The 25,663-nt window shown below is 39.0% G+C and overlaps 1 non-coding gene across 1 annotated transcript; it reads left to right on the top strand.

Moving 5' to 3' along the window:
* Positions 1-24,539: 24,539 nt before the first annotated feature.
* On the top strand, positions 24,540-24,611 carry trnad-guc (transfer RNA aspartic acid (anticodon GUC)). Its single transcript has one exon. It is a non-coding gene; the product is annotated as a tRNA-Asp (tRNA).
* Positions 24,612-25,663: the final 1,052 nt, after the last annotated feature.

The following is a 25,663-nucleotide window of genomic DNA, read 5'->3' as shown; positions in this document are numbered from 1 at the left end:
ATTCAGAATGAAGTCAAAATGGGCCGTGAAAATGCCCCGAGTCTCCGCCCCTAACACGCCTCCAAACATCGACGTCATCCGCCCCTAACACTCCCACCTCAATGCCAAAAGATAGAATGTATATTTAAAAAGGACATTAATTAATTAATTAAACAGAAGATTTTAACAAAAGTATCAAACAAACGCATTATCATTAAGTATATTAAATAGTGTTGTTAAAAGACAAATGACTTTTAAAAAGCAAAAAACATTTCTAACAATAAATATTTCTTACTGCTCTGTGAAACAGGTCCTTCCTCTGCGTCGCCAGATACAGAATGAAAGCAGAACGGCCTGTGAAGACGCACCAGAGTCTCCGCCCCTAACACGCCTCCAAACATCGACGTCATCCGCCCCTAACACACCCACCTCAATGCCAGAGCGATAGATTGCGCATGTGTCTTTCTTGCGGAGGGGATGTTTAAAAACGGTTAAGCGGTGTGTATAAATGTAAGATACGAGACTTGTGATTTTACGTAAACAGAATACTAATCTGTAACAATGGCTGAAGCATCTCTACCTAAAACTCCTGAGAGAAGCATTTGATGATGCAATGGGAGATCTGTCTCTTGCACCAAGGAAACCTTTCAGAGGACCGTGTTTGTCCAAATTTCTGCATAACAATGAGGGCCGAGTCAGATATGACTTTCATTTGTTGGGCAATCGCGTGTGTAAGTACGACTTCAACAAGATTAGCCGCAAGGTCAAATTAATCAATGTGGATAATGACGAGAGATTTACAACGAACTCAACAGACGACCCCGATCTGCTTTTCACAGAGAAGGATTGGATTCTGTTTTACACACAAGTGTGGCGCGATCTGAAAGAAGGATGCGACGAACTGTTGTTCATCGTTGAATGGAAAGGAGTAACCATGGGGACAAGATACAGGTTACTCGGAGATCATGTCAACAAATATGCAGATGATTATGTTTATATCCTCTGCAGTGATTTTGGAAAGGGGCTGCCTGAATGTTCATGGCCTATATCAGAGGCCGATCACCTGAAATACTATGACCTTAAATTCATGTTCCAGTGAAAAGATATACCTGTGTTGGAGGACATTTTTGCTAAAATAGACCAATTGTTTACAGTTTTTTACAGATGCTAGGACACATTTCTCAATACTTAGGTCACTTTTGCAAAACTCTTCACACAGTGAGCACAACAGCAGTCTATGTGGGCTAAACTAAGGATCAATTATCATTGCTTTGGCACAAAATGCATTCAATGACTACATCTCTCAAATTTCACAAATTCTTTTCTCTCTCAGACATAACAACTGCCAAAACTCTTTGTATGTACATGCCAATTTGCACATGCTTACATACTGTTTTCAAAACTGTTAAACTTATGTTCAAACAATAACATAATACAAAACTGAATAAGACAGCAATTTGCTACATTCCTACAGTAATATTTTAATGAAATATATTTTAAATCTTAAAATTAAATGCTATAAAAACGACTGAATTGTATCTGTATCAGTGGATGGTGTGTATACAAATTCTTGTATTTTGGAATTACTCAGTGCAAAAAAAATAAAAAAATAAATAAACAACATAAAATATTGACGAATTCTGCATCATGTCTGATTCATTCCAGTAACATATATTGCAGTGAATTATAAACAGAGATGTGTCCTTGTTTTACACAAGAAAACATTGTATAATGCTACATGTTGTTAGTGTTTTTTAGGTCATTGTTTTGTGGGTGACAAAGTGTGTTTGTCGGCTGTCAACCTTTGCTAGTGTTCTGGAAGAACGAGTTGATTTGAGACCTGAATAAAGTGTTTTGGTAGTTGTAGTGCTTTTTGAATGTGAAATGAACTGCTTTGCCAAGCTGAAAGTTGTGTAGGAGAACTGTGTGAAGAGTTTTGCAAAAGTGACCTAAGTATTGAGAAATGTGTCCTAGCGTCTGTAAAAAACTGTAAGTGTGGAAAGGTATAACGTTATCAAAGTAAAACTGTTTCACCCTGAATGGTTCGTACCTACCAGACGTGGCGTTCAGAGTTTAGCTCCGCCTACATTTTACAACCAATCTCAAGAGAGCGCACCTGCTACTTCACCTCTTAGCCCCCTGGCTGGACCGTCACCAACATCGGTTAGCGGACGTCATCAGAGACCTGACTTCTGGCTAAGCAAGCTCTGTACCGAACTGAGTTATCATAACCTGTCTTTCCTCGCAAACTACGGAGCTACTGGACACATCTCTCCCCCCACTGCTGAGTCTGACATAACCCTTGATGAATCAGACGGTTGTTTGGGAATTGAAGGGATTAAACTTATTAAAGCGGTGATTGTTGTACTCCTGGAACATCTGATTGACAAAAAACTTAAGACGGAATGCGACGGATGCGCTGTGGACCATCCATCGCAGACAAGACATTCATGTCTGTATGAACCCTCTGCTTATTATTTTTACAGTGTTTTTAACGAAATAACTAAAACTCTGTTCATACCTAAATTAAAAAACATTCTGGCACGTGCGTTGAAAGCGTTCGGTTTAACACCACATCTACAGAGAATTCAAGGATCTGCTGAGACTGTTTTGTGCGAACTCAGGAATGAAATGTACATACAGGAACAACTGGCCTCTCTGAGACAGAAACTTGTGGACGAGACTTGTGAGCAGATTGTTTATGACGCAATTGACGCCTGTAAAATTGCCGCACCTGCTTCTGCACCTGAGACCGAGTCGCTGTGAGATGGGGAACCTCTGCTGCTGTTCTACATGGTTGATTAAACACTTCTTTAAACAACGTATGAAATGGCAAATATCCAATTTACTGCACAAAGTGATTGATGACACAACATGTAACGATACAGATGATAAACGTTTAACGCAATTAAAGAATCAGATGTGTATAGTGAGAAGATTATCGGACGAATGGAATAATATAACAAACATGTCTATTGCTTCTGGTTGTGATCCTTGTATTATTATCAAACATATTCTCGAGATGATGCCTGAAAATACTGAATCGCTTAAGATAGGTAACATACTATGTATCTGTACTTATGTAACCGACGTATGTTCTGAACTAATGTCAAGAAATGAGCCTGTTGATGTTTGTAAAATTATTAACAAATCGGCTGAATACATAGTGGATAAAAATTTTGTAACGTGTATGAAATTTCTGTGTTTTCTGGACGACATGTAATTTTTGTGTGAAATGTACCCTATTCCCCCTACATGCTTTGAAAATAAAAACGCTGTTTGATGTAAACGTCTGGTCATTATTTTGTGGAAAGAGACAGGACAGCATGAGCGAATTCATGAAGAAAATATATTACGACCCAACAAATCCAGGTGCTTTGGGTGGCAAAAGCAGATTAAAGCAAGCAGTACTACATGAATCATTTAAAATAGAAAAAATTCTAGACAAGAAACGCCGCGGAAAGTCTATGATTGTACTTGTTAAATGGTGGGGGTGGCCTTCAAAATTTAACAGCTGGGTGCCTGAAAAACAGTTGGTGGACTTACAGAGACCCTTAAAGACGTAGATAACTTATGGCACGTATCATTTATGCTACAGTATCATCATGGAAGAGGAGGGATTTTACATTACGCTACCTTGCAACGCCTCGAGGGTCGTATATCCCGAAAACAGTATCTCTAATTACAGAACGAGACTATCTAGGTCAATTAATTTAAAGGGATTATGGGAGGTTGCTCTGGTTCAATTTGACTACCCTAGTTCGTGGTACGCTTTCTATCAGGAGGACGCAGCCTTCATTATCAACTGTGACCAAAGTTTACTGAAAAGCGAAGAAGAACATTATAATGCTAAAGAAGACATTAATATACATATTGATCATAATTTTAAAACCATACCAGTGTTACGCAATACCTTAAAGGAGGGGTATTACGAGGACGTGCCCTTTTTACTCAGAGAAATAAATGCGTCCCTCCCCCCACATGTATATCTTGGTTACGATCATATAAAGAATAAGGTATTTCTAAAAGCTCCTCAGAATGTCTCATTGACGTTTTACAGCCAGCTGGCTATTATTCTCTGCCTCAAACCAGGTGTTTCTATAGAGACTGCGAAGAGTCTCCGTGAGAATCGAGAAGACAGTAGACAGTAGTCTACGCTCCATTTCAAGCTGATATAAGAGCAGGGTTTCACACCTGTTTCGTTTATACAGATATAATAGAGTACCAATCAGTGAGTGATGCTTATGTGCCCTTATTAAGCACGGTACATTTAGACTGTGAGTGTGAGCCTAACAAGAGCGTCAGTGTTCGGTACAACAAGCCGCACTACGTGCGCATAAATAAAAGCAGTATCACAGAAGTTACCATAGAGGTAAAAGACGACCAAAACAAGAACATTCGGTTCACCTACGGAAAGGTAACGGTTAAACTACACTTTAGGCCCGTGAAGCAGCATCAGTTTTAAATGGCGTACCTCGCTCAGTACAAAATGGATCCTGAAAGTTATAAAGCATACTATCAGAACCAGGCTGGGAACGGTCTGCCGGGTTATATGGGTAGCGGTGTAATGTACGGAGCAGGATTTGCAGGAATTGGTGACGTTTTTAAAAATCTATTTAGAATGGCTCTGCCATTCTTAAAAAGAGGTTTCAGTATAGCTAAACCTCATCTAAAAGCAGCAGCAAAAAATATAGTCAGTGACGTCGTCACCACAGCTCTGACAAAATCGTATAATACTGATAACAAAGGACAGAACGGTAATGGATTAATGGTTATGACGCGTAAAAGATTCAAGCCCCCAGGGACCAGGATGAGAAGGGGGAGTGGCCAGCGTGTTAAGAAGTCCAGACGGCCTGGTAAAAAACGTTCATTTGCAAGACGGACACAAAGGAGTCGTGTGAAACGGGTGAAAAAAACTACTAAACTTAAAAGATCTCTGAACACTATTTTTTAAAAATGTCTTTATTGCATTGTAGGTCAGAAGAATGTGTTAAATCGGAGTTGGATCTATTCGCTCTGCCTTTAACACAAAATGCGATTGAAAAACATAACTACGTTGAAATTCTCCCATTATCGGCTATTACGGATACATCACCATTAGAATTTTTTATCGCAGGGACGGGTGAAGATTATCTTGATCTGAATAATACGCTCCTATACACACGCGTCAAGATAACAAATCTTAAGGCGACGTGCGCCTTAAAATGACCCGTGGAAAAAAATGAATTTTGTCTGGAAGCACGCTTCAGAGAACCCCTCAGACATACCATAACTATTATAGCTTATGCTATTTATGATTCTGTTATTGAAATTTCTAACCGGAGACAAGTGCTTGCGGACTACTATTATTGAAAATGAATACGGTGCAGTTGACGAGAATAATAGACAAGATGGTATGTAACACTAATTTCTTAGGAGTTCTACCGTGCGATCATATCCCCAAAACACAGATAAAGGATTTACCCATATTTTTTATAGCGAACACAGATCCATCACACAGACCGGGTATGCATTGGATCGCCATTTACGTAGCCAGAGATGATGTAAGCTATTTTTTCGACAGCTTCGGAAATAGGCCAGACTCTATTCGTTTCCCTCCAGCCTTCCAAGATTTCCTAAAAAACAATTCCTCCTGTATCCTGCATTCTAACAAGCAAGTGCAGAATGACTTTGCAGACACCTGCGGACAACATTGTGTGTTTTTTCTGTATCATATATTAAAAGGATATGATTATGATGATATTATGAAAATGTATTATGACGATTTATTTAAAAATGACAAAATGGTTTCTCTCTTTGTGAAAAAATTGAAACCGGTTATCTGTAGTGATAAGACCTTTAAATGTATACAGTGCGTGCAGGCTGGACATATACTTCAATCTTATTAATTGATGTTTGTGTAAATGAATAATGGTAAAAAATGTATCATAATGTGTATGTGTGATAAATAAAAGAAATCGTAAAACAAATCTTTTTCTCACGTTCCTTTATTAACGTAAATCACATACATTTAAATAAACATCCATATACATCTAAATAAACACACACACACACACAAACACACACACACACACACACACATACATTTAATTAATCATTCACATACATTTAAATAAGCATACATAAACATTTAAATAAACATTTATAACGGGGCTAAAAACTCAACCATTGACTTGCATCCAGCGCCGGTGAATTAAACACATTATCGCCTGAAATGTTCGACGGTTGGTTATACGACCACTTTTGCATCCAACGTTTCTTCAGGGACATTTTTGGTGTGACACCCGTGTCTCTTGTAGGTGCTCCTCTTTTAATAGATTCGATTGTTCGTCTAATGTGATGATTGCTTATTGTCGAGAAAGGGATATTTAAATTTGCAAATGCCTCCAGAAATTCGTGCCACGCCTCTAGTCTGCGATCATCACGAATATGGTGAGGCTGTGTTATATGTTTCAGTAGATCTAACATATGCGATCCTTCAATCGTTTTTCCTTTAAAAACAAATTCTCCAGAGTCTGTCCATGAAGACAACTGCTTGGCTTTGGACATTTTATCCATGATGTATTTGATATTTTTTAGACTCCTCTGCGGTACATTGCTTAACACTTCATTTACGACCTCGTCCCCAGCTACGTCACCATCATTAAGGATGACAGCCGTTTCAGTATGCATTGCCTCATCAGAGAGCTCGTGCTGGGGTAATTTAAGGGTTAAGATATTGCTTTCCATGTCACCATGCTTCACTAAATTTAAAAACCTCTGTAAAGCATTAGTATAAAGCTTAGCTTTTTCGTGTGAATTCAGATCGTCCCTCTTTAATATATTCCGTATAGTGTTATCCAAGCTATCTTCCACAACATTGTGAATAGACTCACGGGGCTGCCCCATCCTCAATTTATCCATCTGCTGTTTAGACACTACATACATTTTTTCAGCATGGTCCATACTTATTGTCTAGATGTTATCAAACTAGAAATAAATGGAATGGCAACGCTTAAGAGGGGTAGAAGAAATCCACCTCTTTGATTAATCATGCGCCTTTTTCTCTTGACATCAATTTTTTTATTAGCTACGTATTTAATTTTGTTTTTTCTCTTTTTTAATCTTCTGTGCTGACTAGGTGTTAATGGTATTATGCCGTGAAGAATATTAAGAGCTACCTCACACAGCGAAAGAACAAATCCGTCAGAAGCTGATTGTAAAATAAGACGTCTCTGTTTCGGACTCGCTTTATATAGAGCTTTTAACAGAGGTAGGTTTCTGGATAGTCTCAAACTCATAACGTCTCACCGTTTCCTTTTCTGCACGTACACTACAGGACACTCCGACAGTAAATCCGTTCAGAGGCGAAATTTCTCAGGTGTATCCGTTTTATAGTCTATTAGTAAATATCCATAAGGACATCCTGTAGCATCTTTGTACGCATCTATAAAAAACTTAGACTCCCGGGGTACATCTGTCTCCCTAAAAAACTTATTTGTTGTTTATCTCGTGGGTTTTTAAAAATAATTAAATAACTAGCGTTGAGACTAATAGTACGAGTACTCTTCCCCTGGAAATACAGGTTTTGTATTAGAAATAAGGCTGAAATGGACCTGTGATGTATGTACTGCGTAAAGAGCCGTGCAATTTCATCGTTAGAAGATGCATGATCCATCAAGTCGTCAATCACGTGAAGGGTCTTCTTATTTGCAGGAAATAAAGAATCATCATTCAGGGATTCAGGTAAACCATGCATCAATAAATTTAATATCAAACATATGCATTAATTCATCATAAATTGGTTGCCAGCATGCATATATAAAAACATATCTATCAAATTTTACAGAATACATCTTGTGTGAATTATACATCAAAGTTTTCACAAAATTAATTTTACCGCTATTACTAGGTCCAGATACAATAGCGCCAAAAGGATGACGCAATCTAAAATCAAAGTCCTCAGCATCAGCCATATTACAATGATTCACAATATTAATAATATAATCAGGCAAGAGTTGTAAACGACTCTGAAGCTTTTAACGTTTGATCTATTGTGTAATGTCAGCTTTGTCTTATTACGCACAATGGTATCAGTGGGCACTAGCAGGTGCGTCGTGTCACGTGATTTCACATAATTCTGAATCAGCCCTATCAGACTTTGCAGCGTAACTATTTGTGCGTTCTCAGCGTTGAGTGTAATGCCTTTAGCCCTGAGACATACTTTCCCTTTCGCAGTTCTAAAGCCATAACTTTTAGGTCCTGCCGAAGCGAATTCTTCTATATGATCGTGAGGATCCAGTTTATCTGTAAGATCGCCCAGAAAAGATCCGGTCTCAGACATCCAGTCATTCGTTTTAGACAAAAAAAACACGCTGTCCGTGTCCGCATAAATGACCCGTTCGCCTAATTTATCCAATAAATCATAAAGCTGCAAACGCGCATATGCTGTCGTGAAGGCTCCTATGAACACATTGACGTCACGAGTAGCGCAAGCCAGCTTGTCAGGGTATGTCCATTATATTAGAGCTACTGAATCCGACACAAACGAGAAATGTTTTATCACATAACCGTTCCCGAATATAAACCGTGCAAAGTCCTCCGGTTCACTCACCAGCTCCGTTATTGGCAATTGCTCGCAAAGACAGAATCTCCCCCACAAAGAATTAAGAATTAGCTTGCTTGTGGCTCGTTTTGCTTGATTGTGAGCAATTTTGTCAATGTTCAATTCGATTCCCTCTTTTAAGAGATACGAATCAATATAAGCCTGTTTGTCAGTCTCTGTGACTACGTGTGGTGGAAACCCCGACGCCTCTTGTTTGTGTTTGACACGCGATGGCTCGACGGAAACCCAACATCCACTTATTGCTCTTTGTTCGTCTGTGTGACTGCATTGTGCTTGGTTCTCTTCCTCCGCACACATACGACAAAGACTGAACATTAACTTCTGACGGGTTCTGAAAGGGAGCACAGGATGATAGAGGCCTCTAGGGGGCAGCACTGTCGCCTTAATTAGACCAAAGTATTCATCAATAGGGCCAAAGTCTTTAAAAATTATGGTTGGGTGTCCTATGGGGTATGTTTTACATGATTGCACGTGGGGGTATAAGGAAGTAAAATCGTAATAATGAATTTTCTGATCCTCTGTGATTTTGTGATATACCTTAAATGCGTTTGTCCTTCCCCAAAACAACACATCTCGTGGTTTTAGTCTTTCGGGCGCTTCATATTTTTCCATAAATTTCATAACTGACGGATCGTCTTTTTTCGCTCGCTCCCATTCACATTCCCAGATTGAAACTACATCCAAGGAATACACGTCACGCAGTGTTTGAAGCCTGTTTTCAGTCTGTCGCCTGAGATTTTCGAATGTCACTTTATGCAGAGGATGGACATCGTCGGGTTTAAATTTACAATAATTAGCGTGAAAAAAACACCCTAAATATTCTAATGCCACTTTATGGTTATTATTTTCATAATATCCATCGAGATGGAATGGGCCAAACTGAACTTCAGCATAATTCAGCGCGTGACGCATGTCAACATTACGACTTTCTTTGATGTACTCTAACCATTGTATTGACGCATTGGAGTACGTCTTGAATTGATTAATGTACGTGTTGTTATGTGTTAATGCCAAAGTATCTCTGCATAGGTAGTTCGTCTTAAAGACTTTCATACAAGTTCCTGCCAGTGTCATACATTTGAAAGGGTCAATCTGCGCGCAATTCATGAACTCGTCTCTGAACTTCATACACGCCTGTCGCAGGATAATTACGTCATTCCGGCAGTAAAATCCTAGTTCACGTCTGAAATCGAAAATTTTGTTTTGTAAAGAATTATACCACTCATCAAATCTCTCGCGATCGGAGTTACTCATCGTGTTATATCCGTAGAAATGTTTAGAAGGATACGGACCCACATAATTCACATTCACAGGTCTGTTGAAGTGATGGGGGAAGAATCCTTTTTCACCTATGTTGAGGTCGAACACAGAGGTAGTTTTAGCCAACCCCATTGGGAGGAAGCTGAAGCTGTCTATGTAACGCTGTTTAAAAGCAGAGTCATACATGAAAATGATTTTACATCCCTGCATTATAATTTTTGGTGCTAGACCTACACTGGTAAAATATTCCAGCAGTATATGAGCGTTGAATCCAGAGGCATTGTGTGCAATAAACGTGTAATTAGCATATTTTGGACGTCTAAAATGCTTAACCATAAGCTCCACACAATTTGTGCCTTCTGCTATGAACTCATCTCCGCTGTGCGTTATAGCACATGCGTAGTTCGGCAAGTGCACAGTAAATTTTGCAGTGTTAAATGAACTCTATAAGAGTCAAATTTAACACTCAGCCCGAGTGTATTTGGTCCCACTCAGAATTGGTGATAAATTGACTCTCGTCATAGTGTTAAATTTTCAGAGTTAAATTAACTCTATTTTGAGTAAAAATTTAACACTGCTCAACACTGTATAGTGTTACTAGAGTTTAACACTAGGGGAAAATTAACTCAGTTTGGTGTTACTAGAGTTTAACACTAGGAGAAATTAACTCTGTTTGGTGTTACTAGAGTTTAACACTAGGAGAAAATTAACTCAGATCAGTGTTAATATTTCACTTATGTAGAGTTTATTTACATTTGTAATAGTGAAAAATTCTCAAATTTTAAAACCCAATCAGTGTTTTCAAAACAGAAAAGAAAACAAGTTCAACAACATCACATTTAAAACATTTATTTAAACGTTGTCAGGCTCAAGAAACACATTTATATGCACACAAATACGTCACATCTGCATGAAATGACAATACATCACTGTATGCAGTACAGAATCTGTTGAACCACCTAGCTTAGCAACCTTGCTCTAATCTCAGCAATACAAGGACTTCACTTTGCCAGCATCTTTTTTGTGCACTTTCATTCTAACAAAAGTGTACATCTTGTGTAGAATAGTGTTATAAATGGTGCCAAAAACAAAGTGTGCCTTAAAAGGTTAGTTCACCAAAAAATGAAAATTCTCTCCTAAACTCACCCTCATGTCATTCTAAACCTGTAAGGCTTTTGTTCATTTTCAGAACACAAATTAAGATATTTTTGATGAAATCTGGGAGACTTCTGTCACTTCATTGACAGCCTACACAACTACCACTTTCAAGGCCCAGAAAGGCACTAAAGACATCATTAGATTAACCCATGTGGCTCTGTTGATTTAACTTCAGTTTTATGAAGCAACGCAAAAACTGGACTTGCGTACATGAGAGCACCACGACGCATGATTTGTTGAAATGAAAGTCATTGTTGTGTGAATGCGTGTATAAAGTTGAGGTTAACCAATAGAGTAACATGGATTACTTTAATGCAGGGGTACTCAACAGGCGGCCCGCGGGCCGCATCCGGCCCGTCAGCATTAAATTTGTGGCCCGCATCATGCTACATATAAATGTATATTTATTATAATTTGCGTCCAAAATTAGCGTGAATATTACTTCGTTTTTTTTTACACGTACACAAGGGTAGGCGTACAGTGTGCGTGACGCTGTAATCATCAGCAGAGATCGCGTATAGTGTACACGCGCAGCACAGTTTTTCTAACCGCAAAGAACAATATAAACTGAAGGCACTTTGCACGTGCGCATTGAATAGTTTTTGCACTAATTTAGTTTGTCCACAAGGTGTCAGCACTGAAACGGGCTGTTGTTTCAGTCTGAAAAGAAACGGATAAGACGGAACAAGAGTAACAACAAACACAATAGCCGACCGTGTTGAAGAGCGCTCGTTTCAGGGGATTAAAAGATACCAGCAACTCTAATTTTAAACAAGTACAAACACATTTTATTGTAACTATTTGAGCGAAAAAGACTAGACAAGCATGAATCTCTCTAGTGCGCATGTGTCAAGCACTTTGTTCGTGAACGTCATCAAAGGCTCGAGACTGTGCGCGCAAGTAAAAAACAAAGTAACCTTATTTTTCCATGATGAAATGCAATTGACATTCCTCAAACTTTGCAGTGTGTAAGTTGCCGAGCAGCATGAAAAACACGCCTTTTATTCTTAATGTCAATGTGTTATAAACAGAAAGCAAGCAGCGCTCCCATTAAAGATCTCTCATCACATCATTGAGCTCACGGAGAATATCTTATTTATCATGTTTACAACGTTGGTTATAGTCAGGTAATTCATGAGATTGTGATTGAACATTAAAAAAAAAAGAAAAAAAAAAAAAGATTTTTGGATTCTTACCAAATTAAAAGGTAATAATAATATAAATAATAAAAAGTTTATTCTCTGAGTATAAATAGTTGCTATAAAAAGTGTTAAAAAGGTGCAATGGAGTATAAAAAGTGTAATGTTTTCGTCTTACGGACAAACTCTTATCAGCCAGTGAACAACAGCCAGACCTTAAATTTCTTGTGAAAAGAAATGAAATAAGGATGAATAAGGAATGAATAAGGATTTCTTTTCATCAGTTCTTGTTTTTCTTTATGCATTTGTACATTAAGAATACAGCAAGACAAGCTATTAATCATTTTTTTAAATGCCATTTATCATGTTAATTGACACTTTAAAAAGGACACCATACTATTAAGACTTTGCTAGATAATAAACTGCACTTTTAGTAAATAAACAGTAAAACTACAAATATTGTCTTAAGTAGGCCTAAAAAGTCTTACCATCCAAGTTATAACTTGTGGCCCTTCGCGTTTCATTTGGTTGAAATGCGGCCCTCTTGGCCTCTGAACTTGAGTACCCCTGCTTTAATGTGTCATTACTACCTGTCGGGGCCTTGAATGTGCTAGTTGTGTAAACTGTCAACAGAGGAACAGAAAACTTTCAGATTTAATTAAAATATCTTCATTGGTGTTTCGGAGATGAACGAAGGTCTTACGGGTTTGGAACGGCATGAGGGAGAGTTATTGACAGAATTTTCATTTATGGGTGAATTAATCCCATTTAAAATTTCATCAAAAGAAGAGGCTGACTTGCATGGAATGACATGTTGATCAAGAATGAAGAACTGGTGAACTGAATTCTTGGTTTCTACAGCCTGAGCACTTGAGCCTGAGGTGATAGGGCCGAGCACTTCCAGCGATGTCTTGAAGATGCTCCTCAATGCTTGTTTCACTCTGAGAAAACCAAGCAAATTGCAGAGGACTAATGTTAAATAAAGAAAACTACAAGAAAATAATAATAAAAATAATAATAAACAAAAACAAACCTTCTAGAAGACAAGATACTTGAGATGTAGACGCCTTTTCTGGTTTTGACAAGACGATCCTTTTCCTGATGAACAACAAAAGCATTTTAAGATCAACACTGCTTAAAGAATGCTATATGAAGTTAATCCTTAGTCACATTTAAAGGGTTAGTTCACCCCCAAAATGAAAATTCTCACCCTCATGTCTTTCCAAACCCATATGACTTTTGTTCTTGTTTGGAACACAAATTATGATATTTTTGATGACAGAATGCTGTCAGATTTCCTTCCATAGACTGCCTTTCCAACTGACACTTTGATGCTTCAAAAAGTTCATAAAGAGATTGTAAAACTAATCCATATGAATTGAGAGGTTTAGTCCAAATTTTCTAATGAGAACCTGTCGCTTGTTATAATGAACGGATTTAATTTTTGCTTTTACTCGCATGTAAACATTGATCAGCGAACATAAGCAGAAGCTCAACCGAACCTTAATAAAAACACAAAACCAAACCTCATCCGGAAGCTCAAATGTATCGCATAACACACGAGAATGAACCTCACTGGTAATACAGCACGGTTCTTGTGCGTTAAGTTTCGGTTGAGCTTCTGCTTATGTTCGCTGATCAATGTTTACATGCGAGTAAAAGCAAAAATCAAGCGTCCGCTTCTCATCAGAAAATTTGGACTAAACCTCTCAATTCATATGGATTAGTTTTACAATCTCTTTATGAACTTTCTGAAGCATCAAAGTGTCAGTTGCAAAGTCTATGGAAAGAAATCTGACAGCATTCTGTCATCAAAAAGATCTTCATTTGTGTTCTGAAGATGAACAAAAGTCTTAGAACGACACGAGGGTGAGTAATTAATGACAGAACTTTTCATTTTGGGTGAACTAACCCTTTAATGCAACACCATGGCAATCAAACTGCCATGAAAGATGACACAATGAAATTCTCATTTCATTTTGTACCTTCAAATGATACTCCTTGTTCTTCAGCAATGCCTCTCTGTATAGTTTTGATTCTCCATGGCAAGTTTCTGGTGGCACTCTCACCAACATAGCAATGCTCCTTAGAAAGACAAAAGCACAGAGAGAGAGAGAGAGAGAGAGAGAGAGAGAGAGAGAGAAAGTTTTAAAATCCAAGAGCAAAATACACCATTTAAAACTAAAAAAAAGTGTGTGAAAAAAGTAAAAGTGTGATACTTACATAGCCATTTTTGAAGGACGGGTCACTGAGATACAGGAACACCACAATTACTCTGCATATTTCTCATTCATCTTCCTTGGTTATGATGTACTGCAAAATAAAATACAAATTTATCTATCTATTTATCTATCTAAATCTATATCTATATATAAAAGAGAGGACTATAGTGAAAGATCATATACAGTTAATAATATGAAAATTACCCATTCTTTTCTGTCATGTCAGCTAACAGGATATTGAGTTTCTCATTTCATCCCCCAAAGTCGTAGTTTGATTCTATTAATTTATTTTAAGCTCCGCACCAGATTTCTGCAATGAATTCCACCAGCTTAATGATTAAAAAACAAAAATCAAAACAAAAATATAAATATGGTATGTAAAAATACTTCAAACAAGATTTCTAAATATTTAATCATATAAAGATCAAATTAATGTTGGATTTTTAAATTGAATTATTAGTTTCAACAGTAAGTTTTTTCTTCTTTCTCCCTCAAATGCATAAGTAATAACGTGTTGCCCACCTTTTTTGGCTTCATCATCGAGCCTCATTCGTGTACTTGAAAACCTTTCTTCAATAATGAGTGTGTCCTGTGAGTCAGTGGAGTCAAAGGATGAAGACAGGGACTTGTTTGAGTGCATAGCAAAGGCTTGTTAATTAAAAAAAAGAGAACAAAATACGTTAGTTCAGCAATATGTGCTATGCCACGCCAATAACAGTCACTGCTAACAAAGTGAATTTCAAAATGCGTTACTTGTATCAACCGCCGCTCTGCTCACGTCTACTGATTGTTTATGTCTAATAACAATAATATAAAATAGTTGTTCGTCCTACCGTAATCATTGCAGAAGGTTAAAGTGACGAGAAAAAAAAAAAATTTAAATGAGACTTTCCGCCTTCTTCATTGTGCAGTGTTGGGCCATGTTAACGCTATCCCACAGCGCCATCTAACTTACGTGGCTTCAATAAAAATACAATAGACCTTTTACGCACTTCCGCATTTTTCGAACAGAAATACGTCAATGAAGTGTAGTAGAACTTCCTGTTATCATAGCGGCAGATACGAAAAATGGCAGAGTCGAAGAGTCGCAGTATCTGTTGTGTTCCAGGCTGTTCGTCTTACAACCAAAAACAGCCCTACCTTTCATTTCATTCTTTTCCTGTGGATCCAAACCTGAAACCCAAATGGATACAGGCGATCCGAAGAGAGGAAGGGCATAGTTTTAATGTAAAAACAGGTAGCACCTATGTCTGCAGCCGGCACTTCGCTCCGGATGATTACAGTGGTGGCTGTGTCGTTCGTCGCCTGAAGAGTGGTGTTGTCCCGAGCCTATTCCCTTGGAACAACTTTACTGCTCCTTTGAGAAGGGAGTCAGTATATGACAGAACCTTCAAACATCAGTCTGTACAGCTGTGAAGATAGCGACATGGTGGCTAAGGCAGTAAGGATGGATCACGACTACGTGACACACCCACCTGCAGGTAAGATTGTTCATAATGTGTTTAGTTAACGCTAGTCAACTAACGTTATGTGTACCGTTATTGTATAAATGCACTTCTACCTGAACAAATTAATGTTTATAATATAAGCTGTTCACGAAATTCAACTAACGTTAGCCTACATCTGTAACATAGTCTCATGCTGTCTAGCTGTAAGGGGCCAGAGATGGGCAGTAGGGGAGAGCGGGGCACAACCTAACGCTTTTTGACTTTCTCCATTTTTGTAAACCTACTTTGGGTTTAGAGTATTTATTTTTTCCCCAAATTAATTTTATAGCACGACCATATAACAGTTTAAAATGTAATCTGATCTAATCAAAAAAAAATATACAATAAATCTTAAAATATTTTCTCAATAAAATACAATTATTAAGTGTTCATATAAAATAATGTAATTATAAAAAAAATAATAATAATAATACACTAAGTTTCATCATACTAGCATGTGTGGAAGTATTTAAAACAAGTGTTACAACTGGCCCTGTGTTAGGTTGTGCCCCGCCCTCCCCTATTTTAATTACATGTATTTAATTACTTTTGAGTATTTTGTCATTTGTATTTTCCTTAACAAAAATAAATGAAATGTAATTTGTAATTAAATACTTAAAATACTTTTTAAAACATGATTACTGTGTTGTGTTGAAAGGTAGCATAAATATGTTAAGACTGGTTTTTAATTTCTTTATCTTTACAGGTGCTCTGGATGAGGCTTTGGATTACATCCATGACTTAGAAGCCAAGTTGCAAAACACTGGTCTACCACCCCCAACTCTCTTCAGCCGATACTGTTCGTTGGACGACCAAATACGTTTCTACACCAAATTTCCATCCGAGAGTGTTTTTACTATTTTTTGGGAGTCGATTGCACCATCTGCACTTACACTGGTGTGCTGGACCAAAGGACCAAAACGGAACAAACCCAAGCCATTGCCCGCCTCAGAATTATAGTAGAAAGAGTGATCGGTAGGATAAAGTCCTTTCACATCTGGGACTCTCCTGTGCCGCTCACACTGATTGGCAGTGTGAATCAGATCTGGCTTAACTGCTGTGTTTTGGCAAATTATCAAGGACCTTTTTGTTTTGAAGAGTGAATTAATGTTTGGTATGTAAATAATGTATAATGTGTAAATAGTGTGTAAATAATTTAGTGTTCCCACATATTCTTAAAAATCAAATTAAATAATTGTTATATTCTTAAAATTTTTCTGTTGAAATGTGACTTTGATTTCACAAAAAAATTCGATGAACAAATAAAACAATTTTGGTCAAAATTGTGCATCATTTAATTTTTTGGTATGTGTAACATCAACTGATTAATAACAACTCAAATAACATCAAACATTTACAATAAAAAATAACATTACAGTTTATCAACAGTAAGACAGAAGGCTAAACTGATTGGTAAAGACAAGATTAGTGTAATTCAAGGTATGTATTAGCGGCATCCAATAGCCACATAGAGGCTAAGTAGTGGGCTCGTGACTCGTTCGCACTTGGTCTTGACATCAAAGGAAGACGAAGATTTAACTTGCCTTTTGGTTTTATTTAAGCACATAAAAACATGACTTGACAAGCACTGAATACGGTCAACAGAAAGTTGGCTCCTGCTACTCGCCCCTTCCACCAACAAACAATCAATCCCACAAAGGAAATAATAAAGAAAACGGAAGTGATCACCTGTGCCCACGTGATTGTGAATAACCAATGAGAAATAAAGAATTAACGCTCTTACATTCCGGCCCCATGATTATTACAAACAAAAGATAATAATCATCATCAACAATTAACAACAACAATAAATACATATAAATTGTACAACATACAAATCATTTACAAATATACAAATATACTTATATGTGTGTGTATGCAATTGTCCATGTAAAAAATGATTTTCTTCTTAGTCCAATTCTTAAGTCATGTCAGTCAAAAAGGGTCCAAAAAATGTGTCTTTAAGTCAGTCATCATATCCGTGTCAGTATGTCCGTACGTCATTGAGCGCTCAACAAAAAAAAATCAATTATAGTCTTCTTCAGATTCAAGAAGTAGACAAATCTTGGTGACCGGTCTGTCTAGGCAATTGTACTTTGTTTTAATCCTAACTTGGCGAATCAATCCCTTTTTATCTGGTGTAGTATGAATAATTTTACCCATAATCCATGAGTTTCGAGGGGCAGCATCATTGACAATAAGTACAACATCCCCTACTTGAAAGTTTCTTCTCTTTACAAGCCATTTCTGCCGTTCCTGTAGCTGAGGTAGATATTCCTTTAGCCATCTCCTCCAAAACAGGTCGGCCATGTACTGTACTTGTCGCCATCTACGACGAACATATATGTCCTCCTTCTGAAATAAACCAGGGGGTAAAGATGGTTGGGTTTTCAGGAGTAGCAGATGGTTGGGTGTTAGAGCCTCTAGATCATTGGGATCCATGGATGATCTGGTTATAGGACGGCCATTGATAATTGACTCCACTTCGCACAAAAGCGTATGAAGACCCTCTTCATCTATACTCTGCCCTCTTAAGATAGAATTCATAACTTTCCTCACTGACCGAATCATCCTCTCCCAGACGCCTCCGTGATGAGATCCTGTCGGAGGATTAAATATCCATTTGATACCTTTCTGGATTAGAACATCATTGATCTTATCATGGTTCCAGTTTTTTATGGCTTCTCTTAATTCTCGCTCAGCTCCAACAAAGTTGGTTCCGTTATCCGAACGTAACTCTGATACTTGACCACGTCGTGCTATGAACCGTCGCAAAGCGTGAATGAAAGAATCTGTATCTAATGATGCAACCACTTCGATATGTATGGCTCTTATAGTCAAACAAGTAAATATGACTCCATATCGCTTCACAGTACTTCGTCCACGTTTGATTTCAAATGGGCCGAAACAATCAACTCCAACTCGAGTAAATGGTGGTTCATCCGGTAAGACTCTACTCAAAGGTAAATTTGCCATCTGCTGGCTACCTATTGTTCCTTGAAATCGTTTGCAGATTACACATCTGGACAGAACTCTACGTATGGCTGAACTTGCTCCTGGTATCCAATATCGTTGACGTAGCTTAGCCAGCATGTAATTTCGTCCACTGTGTCCAACCTCATTGTGGATATGCCTTAAGAGTAGCTCGGAAATATGCAGATCCTTTGACAGTATTATTGGATGCTTCGATTCTTCAGGCATGACTGCATTATCCAGACGTCCATACATTCTTATCACACCTGCCTCAAGTATTGGATTGAGACAATACAGAGGACTGCTCCGCTTGACTTCTTCACCTCTCTGTAAAGATATCAATTCCTCTGGGAACCTCATCCTTTGAGAAAAGCGCACAATCTCCATCTCACTTTGGTCCAGCTCATCCACTGAAAGATAGCCTTCGCACATACTGGATCGTAGTTTACGCATTTTTTCATCAATGATAACCTTCAGTGGTTGATTAAATTTAGTACAATCAAGAGTTTCCTTCAGTTATTTTCTCTTTTTACTTAGAGCTAAAAGAATTATCTTCAGCCTAAGGATCCAGGCCACAGCCTTCCTCAAATGTGTCCATGATGAATAATGATTGACAAGCCGGGACACTGCATCAACTCCCTCCTCAGTTTGAACCAGTAGTGTGTTAACCCCAGCTTCTTGCCTGATTTCTGGGTCTTGAACCAAACTCTTTTCCAAATCAATTGGGTTGTTTGGCCACTCTTCCTGTGATCTAGTAAGAAAGGAAGGGCCAAATGCCCACATTTGCTCCTTGAGTAAAAGATCTACCTTTAACCCCCTTGAAGCAAAGTCAGCAGGATTGTTGGCAGAAGCTATATACCTCCACTGAGCTGCACTAGATGCTCTCAAGATTTCCGACACTCTGTTGGAAACAAAACACTTAAATCTGGAAGATTCATTTTGAATATATTTCAACACAGCAGTGCTGTCAGACCAAAACACTGAATCTTGTAGCTTCATCCTTAGATCCCTTTTCCATAGCCTGTCCATTCGGCTGGCGAGAGTGGCAGCTGTAAGCTCCATACGGGGAATGGTGATAGATTTCACTGGTGCTACTCGAGCCTTACCCATCAAAAAGGCAGAATGTGCAATGCTCTGACTGTTATTTAGAAGCAGGTAGGACACAACACCATAACCTTTTTCACTGGCATCAGAGAAGTGGTGTAACTGAGCCGACGTAACCTCTCCAAACTCTACAGGTTTCAAACATCTTTTTGTCTCAAATTTCTCCAAGCCATAAAGATCTTCAAGCCAGTCTCTCCATCTCTGTACATATTTGATGGGTATAACACTATCCCATCCAATCCTTTCCCTGCAAAGATCTTGAAGAATCTTCTTTGCAGAAAGAACTACTGGAGACAAAAATCCAAGAGGATCATATATAGCACTAATTACAGAAAGTATTCCTCTTCTAGTAAAAGGTCTGTCCTTGATTACTACTTTAAATCTGAAGGTGTCAGATTCGGCACACCACTGTACACCCAGTACTCTTTCCATCGGAAGCACATCATGGTTCAAGTCAAGATCCTTCACTTCTTTCACCCGTTCTTCTTCTGTTATGGCATTCAACACTCCACGACTGTTGCTCATCCATTTGGTCAGATGAAATCCACCTTTAGCACACATTGCATGAAGTTCCTTATATAGTTGGATCGCATCAGATTCTGTGGGGACTGAAGTGAGACAATCATCCACATAGAAGTGATTTCGGATGACCTCTGCTGTCCTGCAATTAAACACATCCCCATGGTCCTCCGCACATCTCCTGAGTGCATAATTAGAACAACTTGGGGATGAGGAAGCTCCAAACAGATGTACAACCATTCTGAATTCCTCCAGGTCTTTACTCATATCACCTTTTGACCACCACAGAAACCTTAAAAGGTCAGAATCTGCTGCAGGAACCTTTACCTGATAGAACATGGATTCAACATCAGCCATTAAGGCGACAGGCTCCATTCTAAATCCTGTGAGGACACTTATTAAAGTGTTTGTTAGATCTGGTCCTTGAAGTAGTTGTCCATTCAATGATACTCCCTGATAGGAGGCACTACAATCGAAAACGACCCTGATCCTTTTCTTTTTTGAATGGTAAACCCCGTGATGAGGTATGTACCAAACACGGCCATCATGCCTCTCAAGTTTCTCCACAGGTACCTTTTCCGCATATCCTTTGGAAATTACATCTTCCATGAAAGTAGTATAATCTGCCTGAAAGGCTGAATCTTTCCTGAATTTCCTTTGCAGGTTCAAAGCCCGTTGTTCTGCAACAATTCTGTTGTTTGGAAAGACCAAGTCCTTATTCTTAAGCGGCAAACCAATACAATAATGACCATCTATTAGTTTTATAGACTGAGACACCAGATTCATGAACTGATTATCTTCTTTAGACATCCCTACCATTTCATCCAGGGCATTTTCAGGGAAATCAGCCTTAAACTGTTGTTTCCAAAGCTCATCCAATTTTGAGACAGAGATCCTGTTTACAGTCACATAAGGTTGGTCATTAACGGATGTTCCATTCCTTTCCATTCCTTTAAGCGGTCCATTTACCGTCCATCCAAGTATGGTTCTTACCGCGTATGGTCCATTCTTTTGGCTGCGAACAACCTGCCATGGCTCCAGTGCCTCTGGTACATTTGCTCCAATCAAGAGTTCAACTCCTGCTTCGAGTGAAGGCAAGTGTATGTGATTTAAATAAGGCCATCGAACAAGGTCACTCTGCATAGGAATATTAGAATTGGATACTGGCATACTTTTCTGAGTATATACTTCAGAAAGTAAGCAATAATGTGCCTGATCCAATCCAGCAACTTCTAGATCCTTGAGAACATAACTGGAAACCAATTTCTCTTGATTCATAGTTTTAAGCAGAATATTCAGTTTTTTGCCAGAAAGATTAAGCTTATTCATGAGACTTTCTGTACAGAAGGTCGCCGAACTGCCTGGATCTAAAAAGGCATAAGTTTCCACAATCTTGTTTCCATCCTTAGATTTAATGCATACTGGAAGAATGGACAAGGCACAAGCATCTTTACCGGCCCCAGTAAGGCTACTAGACTGAACAGAGATCAAAGCACTACCTACTGCTTGTTTTGGTTCCTCTGATTTATCTCGCTGGAAGACATGAAGGATGCTGGGATGTTTAGCTCCACACACTTTACATGTAATCCGCTTCTTACAGTCTCTGCTAATGTGACCTGTGCATAGACAACCGAAACAGATTCCCTTCTTCTTCAGAAAATCCATCTTTTCATTATGGGGTTTTTTGGTAAGCACATTACAGGAATTCAAGAAATGTTCTTCGCCACAACAAAGACAGGATACACCTTTCTTTTTCCTAATGTCTTCCATTCCTGTTACAGAGACAGTGGTAGCGAAACTACTTCCCTTAGGCTTAGGACGAATCAAGCTTCGACCTCCACAAAGAGGAGCCTCAACAATGTTTCCAAACACAGGATCAGTAGCAATTTTGACTTGCTTCTCTACGAAATTCACAATGTCTTTAAATGTTACTGGTTCATTACGGTTTTCCTGCAAATCACACGCCACAGCTCTCCATTTGTCTCTAAGCTTAAATGGCAACTTGGAAAGGATAATTTGCATATTGGTAACCAAGTTTAACTCTTTCATGTAACGAACGTCCTCCATGGCATTACAACAAGCTCTGAGAAAAAGATAATAATCTTGTAAGGCCTTTGTATCCTCAGGTCTTACGGACTTCCAAGAGAGCACTTTATCCATATATGCTGAAGATATTTTGACTTCGTTTCCAAAGTGTTCCTTAAGTAAGGCTTTGGCTTTCAAGTAACCCTGTGTAGAAGCCATATGTTGACAGCTTTTTACAAGTTCTCTTGGTTGACCTCGGGTATACTGCTCAAGAAAATAGAAACAGTCACCATAATCATTTGCCCTTTTTTCCACAATCTCCTCAAATGATCGTATGAAGCATTGGTATTGCAAAGGATCTCCATCAAAGGATACAATATCCCTGTGAGGAAGTAATGAAGTATTGCATTGCTGAACCAACATGGTAGTGATTTCATTCTGTTTTTCCATAAGACGCATTATATTTCCTTGCTCTCCATCAGTTAATGAGGGTCTTGAAACAAGTGCATCGCTACTACGATTACAGGGTAGCTGGCCATTCATTGATGCAGTTGACTGTAATGGTGTTATGGACCTTGGTTGTTGCATAGGTTGAGGCTGAGAATTACTCTCCTTATTTCTTGCACCTCTTGTTAAATTATTAACAGACAGAGGCTGTGATTCAACATGTATGTCAGCTTGAACTGATGCCACTGCCATCAAATTTGAGGAGCTCATTTCATAATTTTCCTTTCTTGCTTTCACATGTATACCTTGTTCTGATGCAGCAGACCTGTACACATTAACTTTAGCCATAGACACAGCTATTTTAGTTTGAAGATCAATTTTTTCCTTCTTTTTTCTTAAACGCTCTTCCTCTTCTTCCACAGCATGCTTCTGTTGCAGCATTTGCCGACTGGCTAACAAAGCCGCCACTTCAGCTTCAGCTTGAAGACGAGCTGATGATGTAGATGATCTACTAGATCGTGAACCAGAAGAGGAGCTCTTTTTACTTGATTTTTTGCTGTATACATTTGAGATGCTATCGGTTGGTTTGATCTCATCCATGAAATGCTCACAAGTCAATGCATTACTTTCTCCACCTTGATTCTGAGTTTTTGAATTTGCATTTGCATCAGAGGTTGCAGCAGCAGGCAATGGATCATTTAAAGAAGCTTGCACTTGAGCATCTATGTTTATTGACTGTATTCCATCTGTTGCAGAATGAGATGACAGAGGACATTCCTTACTTTGTTCAGACACTGCTGCTGTAGTTTGAGTCAGTGAAGTTCTCTTAAATTTAAGATCACACAACCATTGCTCCACATCTTCTATAAACCCTTTGTTGAATCGTAAAATTGAGCCATACCATTCATTTTGCTTTATTTGTTCCTCAGCGGGAAGTAAAGGAATCACACTCTCATGCAACACATTGCTATCATCTCTCAAAAGCTTCAGCGTTTCCAATAAAGAATAAACCTTAGCAGAATTTTCATCATTTTGCATAAGCTCTTTCATTGAAGCAATCACATTTTTTATTTTGTTCACTTTGGATTTACGGTCCCTTTGCAACGATTCGATCTTTAACTCCCAAGCCTTTGCTGTGAGCTTACGCTCCCTTCTGCACTCCATAACCGCATCTCCCTCATCTTCGTCCATTTTCCTTCATCAAACAACTCAGCGGCACATACAACTTCCAAAGCAATCCGATTAATTACACACAAGAATTGTGCAAATCCCAGCGCTGCATGTAACACATAAGACATAAACTACGCACTTCCAGTCCATCGTAGTTTATCCAAACAAACAGATCCACGCTCCACATCGAGCACAACCAGGTATCTCCAATCGACCAGCAGCAAGCAGCATAATAATAAACTGATTCACATACCGGTTCAAGTGCTGTGCGTCGCGTGTCCGTTTCTTCTTGCGATCCAACTGCGTTCCAGTGCAGCGAATAAATGGAGTATCTTTGAAACTCAGCGCCTTTTCTGTTGACTAATATCCTCAGAGGCTAGCTGTTTGAGAAGTGTCGTCTTTCCACCATTGTCTAATCCGAGGAGCAGAATGCGTATCTCCTGGTCTGGGGTCCTCGTTAGTATAGTGGACAGTATCTCCGCCTGTCACGCGGAAGACCGGGGTTCGATTCCCCGACGGGGAGCCATAATATTAGCGGCATCCAATAGCCACATAGAGGCTAAGTAGTGGGCTCGTGACTCGTTCGCACTTGGTCTTGACATCAAAGGAAGACGAAGATTTAACTTGCCTTTTGGTTTTATTTAAGCACATAAAAACATGACTTGACAAGCACTGAATACGGTCAACAGAAAGTTGGCTCCTGCTACTCGCCCCTTCCACCAACAAACAATCAATCCCACAAAGGAAATAATAAAGAAAACGGAAGTGATCACCTGTGCCCACGTGATTGTGAATAACCAATGAGAAATAAAGAATTAACGCTCTTACAGTATGCATTCATGTATGTGCCATAATAATATATATCCAATTTCTCTTTCATTGCCGCTATGAATGAGTCATCACGCCAAATTCTTTCCACAGTTAAAGTTGATAGGGTATCGGTAACAAAGTCACACCATGTCAGTCCTGTGATTGCCAGTTGCCCTGAACCTGCCAGTAGTACTTATGTGAACGCCTCAGACTGGCATGGCCTTCCTGCACCTTGAGGTGAGCAACCTGAGATGGATCAGTTTTTGTGCTGCTCTTCACCTCAACCAGGCCAAAAGGAGGCGACTCTGAAGGGTCATACACCCGACCGTCTGGACTGGCCCCGAGATGTGGTGCGTCAGGGTGAATGACGAACCCGGCTGGTAACACATTAACTCGCAACAGTTCAGCATAGTTTGCCAGCACTTCAGGCTCCACTAGTAGACCACGCTTCATTGCAGCCGTTTGCATTGTGGAGCCTCTGAACATCTGAATAGCTGCAGACTCCAGCTCTGCACGACACGCCCTACTACAACAAGCATCCCAAAAACGACTAGCAGTCAGCCTTGGTTGCCGTAGCTGTGTCCACGCAGGACATTTGGATTGCTGCTGAGTTTCTTTTGCTATCTCGCAGGACAGCTGCGGTGACACTTCAAGAGACTGGAGATGCATTAACTGATGCAAGGTCGGGACGAAATGCAACCTGGGAAAAGTGTGCTGCATCACAGGTAGGGATGGAAATTCTGGAGCCATGTGGTGTAGGAGGAG

Source organism: Chanodichthys erythropterus, chromosome 4, assembly GCF_024489055.1.
Source record: "Chanodichthys erythropterus isolate Z2021 chromosome 4, ASM2448905v1, whole genome shotgun sequence".
NCBI lineage: Eukaryota > Metazoa > Chordata > Actinopteri > Cypriniformes > Xenocyprididae > Chanodichthys > Chanodichthys erythropterus.
The sequence above is the reverse complement of the archived record's forward strand: the minus strand, read 5'-3'. Positions and strand labels throughout refer to the sequence as shown.